The sequence below is a fragment of the Oncorhynchus gorbuscha genome, linkage group LG25 (genome assembly GCF_021184085.1).
Source record: "Oncorhynchus gorbuscha isolate QuinsamMale2020 ecotype Even-year linkage group LG25, OgorEven_v1.0, whole genome shotgun sequence".
NCBI classification, from domain to species: Eukaryota; Metazoa; Chordata; class Actinopteri; order Salmoniformes; family Salmonidae; genus Oncorhynchus; species Oncorhynchus gorbuscha.
The window spans coordinates 46998279-47005778 of NC_060197.1; the positions used below are offsets into that span (position 1 = coordinate 46998279).

Consider the following 7500-nt stretch of genomic DNA (forward strand, 5'->3'; position numbering starts at 1 on the left):
AGGGAGGAGGAGGGGGAGGAAGGGGATGAGAGGAAGGAGAAGAGGTGGGAGTAGGGAGGGAGGGAGGGAGGGAGGGAGGGAGGGAGGGAGGGAGGGAGGGAGGGAGGGAGGGAGGGAGGGAGGGAGGGAGGGAGGGAGGGAGGGAGGGAGGGAGGGAGGGAGGGAGGGAGGGAGGGAGGGGAGGGAGGGAGGAGGGAGGAGGGGAGGAGGGGAGGAGGGGAGGAGGGGAGGAGGGGAGGAGGGGGAGGGAGGATACAAGGAGGAGGGTGCCCTGCCTTGCATGTTAACATCACATACTGGGTCTCTCTCTCTCTCTCTCTCTCTCTCTCTCGCTCTCTCTCACTCTCTCTCTCTCTCTTAATGTTTCTGAGTCTCTCTCTCTCTCTGTGTTTCCAAGTCTCTCTCCCTCTCTCTCTCACTCTCACACACAGTGCTTCTGAGTCTCTCTCTCTCTCTCTCTCTCTCTCTCTCTCTCTCTCTCTCTCTCTCTCTCTCTCTCTCTCTCTCTCTCTCTCTCTCACACACACACAGAGAGAGTGTTGCATGGTTGTGATGCGGCTGGGTTACTTTCCTCTGCCTAAGCTTAACATAAAACAGCAAACACAGAGACCCCCAACTCCACTATCATCATCAGAGACAGAGAAAACAAAAAGGTAATTACTTGACACATTGGAAAGAATTAACAAAAAACAGAGCAAACTGGAATGCTACTATTTGGCCTTAAACAGAGAGTACACAGTGGCAGAATACCTGACCACTGTGACTGACCCAAGGAAAGCTTTGACTATGTACCCCCCCCTTAAAAGATTTAGATGCACTATTGTAAAGTGGCTGTTCCACTGGATGTCATAAGGTGAATGCACCAATTTGTAAGTCGCTCTGGATAAGAGCGTCTGCTAAATGACTTAAATGTCAAATGTAAATGTAATGTACAGACTCAGTGAGCATAGCCTTGCTATTGAGAAAGGCCGCCGTAGGCAGACATGGCTCTCAAGAGAAGACAGGCTATGTGCTCACTGCCCACAAAATGAGGTGGAAACTGAGCTGCACTTCATAACCTCCTGTCCAATGTATGACCATATTAGAGACACATATTTCCCTCAGATTACACAGATCCACAAAGAATTAGAAAACAAACCCGATTTTGATAAACTCCCATATCTACTGGGTGAAATTACACAGTGTGCCATCACAGCAGCCAGATTTGTGACCTGTTGCCACAAGAAAAGGACTACCAGTGAAGAACAAACACCATTGTAAATACAACCCATATTTATGCTTATTTATTTTCCCTTGTGTACTTTACCCATTTATACATCGTTACAACACTGTATAGAGATATAATGTGTAAAAGCTTTCGTCCCTCTCCTCGCCCCGGGATCGAACCAGGGACCATCTGCACACACAGAAAACTGACACCCACGAAGCATCGTTACCCATCGCTCCACAAAAGCCGCGGCCCTTGCAAAGCAAAGGGAACCACTACTTCAAGGTCTCAGAGCGAGTGACGTCACCGATTGAAATGCTATTAGCGCGCACCACCGCTAACTAGTTAGCTATTTCACATCGGTTACAACACTTGAAATGTCTTAATTATTTTGGAACTTGTGTGGGTGTTACTGTTCATTCTGTTCATTTAGGAGTAAACGAGGGAGGAAGGGTGGAGGGAGGGAGGGAGTAAACGAGGGAGGGAGGGTGGAGGGAGGGAGTGAACGAGGGAGGGAGTAAATGAGGGAGGGAGTAAATGAGGGAGGGAGGGAGGGAGTAAATGAGGGAGGGAGTAAATGAGGGAGGGAGTAAATGAGGGAGAGAGTAAACGAGGGAGGGAGTAAATGAGGGAGGGAGGGTGGAGGGAGGGAGGGAGTAAACGAGGGAGGGAGTAAACGAGGTAGGGAGTAAATTAGGGAGGGAGGGAGTAAACGAGGGAGGGAGTAAATGAGGGAGGGAGGGAGTAAACGAGGGAGGAAGGGTGGAGGGAGGGAGGGAGTAAACGAGGGAGGGAGGGTGGAGGGAGGGAGTGAAAGAGGGAGGGAGTAAATGAGGGAGGCAGTAAATGAGGGAGAGAGTAAACGAGGGAGGGAGTAAACGAGGTAGGGAGGGAGTAAACAAGGGAGGGAGTAAATGAGGGAGGGAGGAAGTAAACGAGGGAGGGAGTAATCGAGGGAGGGGTTAAATGAGGGAGGGAGTAAATGAGGTAGGGAGTAAATGAGGGAGGGAGGGAATAAACAGGGGAGGGAGGGTGGAGGGAGGGAGTAAACGAGGGAGGGAGGGTGGAGGGAGGGAGTAAACGGGGGAGGGAGTAAATGAGGGAGGGAGGGGTAAACGAGAGAAGGAGGGTGGATGGAGGGAGGGAGTAAATGAGGGAGGGAGGGAGTAAACGAGGAGGGAGGGTGGAGGGAGGAAGGGGGGAGGGAGTAAACGAGGGAGGGAGGGTGGAGGGAGGGAGGGAGTGAACGAGGGAGGAAGGATGGAGGGAGGGAGGGAGGGAGTGAACGAGGGAGGGAGTAAAAAAGGGAGGGAGTAAATGAGGGAGGGAGTAAATGAGGGAGGGAGGGAGTAAACGGGGAGGGAGGGTGGAGGGAGGGAGTAAACGAGGGAGGGAGGGTGGAGGGAGGAGTAAACGGGGGAGGGAGTAAATGAGGGAGGGAGGGAGGGAGGGAGGGAGGGAGGGAGGGAGGGAGGGAGGGAGGGAGGGAGGGGGAGGGAGGGAGGGAGGGAGGGAGGGAGGAGGGAGGGAGGGAGTAAACGAGAGAGGGAGGGTGGATGGAGGGAGGGAGTAAATGAGGGAGGGAGGGAGTAAACGAGAGAGGGAGGGTGGAGGGAGGGAGGGAGGAAGTAAACGAGGGAGGGAGGGTGGAGGGAGGGAGGGAGTAAACGAGAGAGGGAGGGGGAGGGAGGGAGGGGGTAAAAGGTATGGAGGGTGGAGGGAGGAAGGGAGGGAGTAAATGAGGGAGGGAGGGTGGAGGGAGGGAGGGAGTAAATGAGGTAGGGAGTAAATGAGGGAGGGCAGTGGAGGGAGGGAGGAAAGAGGGAGAGAGTAAATTAGGGAGGGAGGGAGTAAACGAGAGAGGGAGTAAATGAGGGAGGGAGGGAGTAAACGAGGGAGAGAGGGAGTAAACGAGGGAGAGAGTAAATTAGGGAGGGAGGGAGTAAACGAGAGAGGGAGTAAATGAGGGAGGGAGGGAGTAAACGAGGGAGGAAGGGTGGAGGGAGGGAGGGAGGGAGGGAGTAAATGAGGGAGGGAGTAAATGAGGGAGGGAGGAGGGAGTAAATGAGGGAGGGAGTAAATGAGGGGGAGAGAGTAAACGAGGGAGGGAGTAAACGAGGGAGGGAGGGTGGAGGGAGGGAGGGAGTAATCGAGAGAGGGAGGGTGGAGGGAGGGAGGGAGTAAATGAGGTAGGGAGTAAACGAGGGAGGGAGGGTGGGGGAGGGAGGAACGAGGTAGGAAGGGTGGAGGGAGGGAGGGAGGGAGTAAACGAGAGAGGGAGGGTGGAGGGAGGGAGGGAGTAAATGAGGTAGGGAGTAAATGAGGGAGGGAGGGTGGAGGGAGGGAGGGAGGGAGGAACGAGGGAGGGAGAGAGTGAGGGAGTGAGGGAGTAAACGAGGGAGGGAGGGTGGAGGAGGGAGGGAGGGAGTAAACGAGGAGGGAGGGTGGAGGAGGGAGGGAGGGAGGGAGTAAACGAGAGAGGGAGGGGGAGGGAGGGAGGGGTAAACGAGGTATGGAGGGTGGAGGGAGGAAGGGAGGGAGTAAACGAGAGAGGGAGGGTGGAGGGAGGGAGGGAGTGAACGAGGGAGGAAGGATGGAGGGAGGGAGGGAGTGAACGAGGGAGGGAGTAAAAAAGGGAGGGAGTAAATGAGGGAGGGAGTAAATGAGGGAGGGAGGGAGGGAGTAAACGGGGGAGGGAGGGTGGAGGGAGGGAGTAAACGAGGGAGGGTGGAGGGAGGGAGTAAACGGGGGAGGGAGTAAATGAGGGAGGGAGGGAGGGAGGAGGGAGTAAACGAGAGAGGGAGGGTGGATGGAGGGAGGGAGTAAATGAGGGAGGGAGGGAGTAAACGAGAGAGGGAGGGTGGAGGGAGGAAGGGAGGAAGTAAACGAGGGAGGGAGGGTGGAGGGAGGGAGGGAGTAAACGAGAGAGGGAGGGGGAGGGAGGGAGGGGGTAAACGAGGTATGGAGGGTGGAGGGAGGAAGGGAGGGAGTAAACGAGAGAGGGAGGGTGGAGGGAGGGAGGGAGTAAATGAGGTAGGGAGTAAATGAGGGAGGGCGGGTGGAGGGAGGGAGTGAAAGAGGGAGGGAGTAAATGAGGGAGGGGGTAAACGAGGGAGAGAGGGAGTAAACGAGGGAGAGAGTAAATTAGGGAGGGAGGGAGTAAACGAGGGAGGGAGTAAATGAGGGAGGGAGGGAGTAAACAAGGGAGGAAGGGTGGAGAGAGGGAGTGAACGAGGGAGGGAGTAAATGAGGGAGGGAGTAAATGAGGGAGGGAGGGAGGGAGTAAATGAGGGAGGGAGTAAATGAGGGAGTGAGTAAACGAGGGAGGGAGTAAACGAGGGAGGGAGGGTGGAGGGAGGGAGGGAGTAATCGAGAGAGGGAGGGTGGAGGGAGGGAGGGAGGGAGTAAATGAGGTAGGGAGTAAACGAGGGAGGAGGGTGGGGGGAGGGAGTGAACGAGGGAGGGAGGGAGTAAATGAGGGAGGCTCAGTCAATCTGAGCTGTTATTATGTTGCCCAGAAAAGTCAGAACAAAACATACATGAAGACAATGAAGACAGACAGACAGACAGACAGACAGACAGACAGACAGACAGACAGACAGACAGACAGACAGACAGACAGACAGACAGACAGACAGACAGACAGACAGACAGACAGACAGACAGACAGACAGACAGGGATAGTAAGAACACAGAGATGACGGTAATAATATGCAAGTGGACTGATGACATCATTCGGAACACACACACCGCACGCCTGTGGTGAAGGACAGAGAGAGAGAATGAAGGACACCACACCGCAGGCCGTGAGAGAGAGAGAGAGAGAGAGAGAGAGAGAGAGAGAGAGAGAGAGAGAGAGAGAGAGAGAGAGAGAGAGAGAGAGAGAGAGAGAGAGAATGAAGGACACCACACCGCATGCCTGTGGTGAAGGACAGCAAGAAAGAGAGAGAGAGAGAGACAGTGAGAGAGAGAGAGAGAGAGAGAGACAGAGAGAGAGAGAGAGACAGAGAGAGAGAGAGAGAGAGAGAGAGAGACAGAGAGAGAGAGAGAGAGAGAGAGAGAGAGAGAGAGAGAGAGAGAGAGAGAGACAGAGAGAGAGAGAGAGAGAGAGAGAGAGAGAGAGAGAGAGAGGGGGAGAGAGAGAGAGAGAGAGAGAGAGAGAGAGAGAGAGAGAGAGAGAGAGAGAGACAGAGAGAGAGAGACAGAGAGAGAGACAGAGAGAGACAGAGAGAGAGAGAGAGAGAGAGAGAGAGAGAGAGAGAGAGAGAGAGAGAGAGAGAGAGAGAGAGAGAGAGAGAGAGAGAGAGACAGGGATTGGGAGAGAGAGAGAGAGAGAGAGAGAGAGAGAGAGAGAGAGAGAGAGAGAGAGAGAGAGAGAGAGAGAGAGAGAGAGAGAGAGAGACAGAGAGAGAGAGAGACAGAGAGAGAGAGAGAGAGAGAGAGACAGAGAGAGAGAGAGAGAGAAGAGAGAGAGAGAGAGGGAGAGAGGGAGAGAGAGAGAGAGAGAGACAGAGAGAGAGAGAGAGAGAGAGAGAGAGAGAGAGAGAGAGAGAGAGAGAGAGAGAGAGAGAGAGAGAGAGAGAGAGAGATTTCATGTCATGAATGATTTTTCTCTTCCTCTTCTTAAACTTGGCCATGGCTCGAAATGCGCATTCCGGGAACGCGTCGCGCGGTGTATAAATGAAAGCCACGCAGGGAGCGGAGCACAGAGAGTTCAAGTCCCACACGCGGGCTACATGCCGCATTGCTCTTCTCCCTCACCTCCCCCTCTCTCTCTTCTCTCTCTCCCTCTCTCTCTCCCTCCCTCTCTTTCCCCTGCGACACATCAGTGCGCTGACAAGTGCTACTTAGTGGCAGGGATAATGTGCAGCTTCGCGGAGTAGTTCTATAATTCTATCACTTTATAAAACGTGGACGCAGCCAAAAATCACTCGCTCACAACGTTTTACGGGGTCCATGGAAGTTGAATGAAAAGCCAAGTTATTTATGCTTATGTTGTTATGATATCTAACCTACACTAGAGTGGCCAACATACATACATAAACTAGTAAAACTAGTTCACTAGTAAAAAAAAAGTTTCAGTAACTTGACACTTCTAAATTGTGACTTTTTTTTTATAACACGTGCGTGCTGGAGCGTTTCGGGACAGCCAGGAGAGGAGGGGTTACAGCTCGGGTCAGTTCAGCGGCTGGGGGGGGGGTACACGGGGAGAAGATGATGGAACCGGGCTAAGGAGACTCATAGAGACTCATAGACGGTGGAGAAGAGGCAAGAACCTCGCTTTCTGCGCTTGGGAGAATCAGAGACAGGGAGTGAAGAGGAGGGAACCGAGCTTGGGAGACAGAGAAACTTAACTTAACCTAACTGTTATCCACTAACCGTGAACTCAATCTTATATAATGACAAATACTTGTAAAAATGCAATTTAGTTTTTACGCACATGGGCATAAAGTGACAGCCAACGTGAGTGAATTGAATTGGACGTGCAACAGATATTGTCATCCAACATTTCGCCAACAGTAGATGGAAAGAGCAGACAGAGAGAGACAGACAGACAGACAGAGAGACAGAGAGAGAGAGAGAGAGAGAGAGAGAGAGAGAGAGAGAGAGAGAGAGAGAGAGAGAGAGAGAGAGAGAGAGAGAGAGAGAGAGAGAGAGACTTTGGGGTATAAAGACAGAGACCCACACACACAGAGAGACATGGCTAGAAAATCCCACCGGAAGAGAGAAACAGTGTGTAAAAGAGAACCACAGACAGAGAGGGGGGGGGGATTCTGATGGTCTTACCTGGACGAGCCAGTGGCAGACAGACAGAGAGAGAGAGGGGGATTCTGATGGTCTTACCTGGACGAGCCAGTGGCAGACAGACAGAGAGAGAGGGGGATTCTGATGGTCTTACCTGGACGAGCCAGTGGCAGACAGACAGAGAGAGAGAGGGGGGGATTCTGATGGTCTTACCTGGACAAGCCAGTGGCAGACAGACAGAGAGAGGGGGGGGGTGATTCAGATAGTCTTACCTGGACGAGCCAGTGGCAGACAGACAGAGAGAGAGGGGGGATTCAGATGGTCTTACCTGGACGAGCCAGTGGCAGACAGACAGAGAGAGAGGGGGATTCAGATGGTCTTACCTGGACGAGCCAGTGGCAGACAGAGAGAGAGAGAGGGGGATTCAGATGGTCTTACCTGGACGAGCCAGTGGCAGACAGAGAGAGAGAGAGGGGGGGGATTCAGATGGTCTTACCTGGACGAGCCAGTGGCAGACAGAGAGAGAGGGGGGGATTCAGATGGTCTTA

General features: G+C 53.4%; 1 protein-coding gene across 1 annotated transcript in view; it reads right to left on the bottom strand.

The window, feature by feature from the left end:
- The window catches only part of LOC124014606 (cytochrome P450 26B1-like), a 48543-nt gene that overhangs the window by 39809 nt on the left and 1234 nt on the right, over nt 1–7500 (bottom strand). The gene's annotated exons all lie outside the window — the stretch shown is intronic.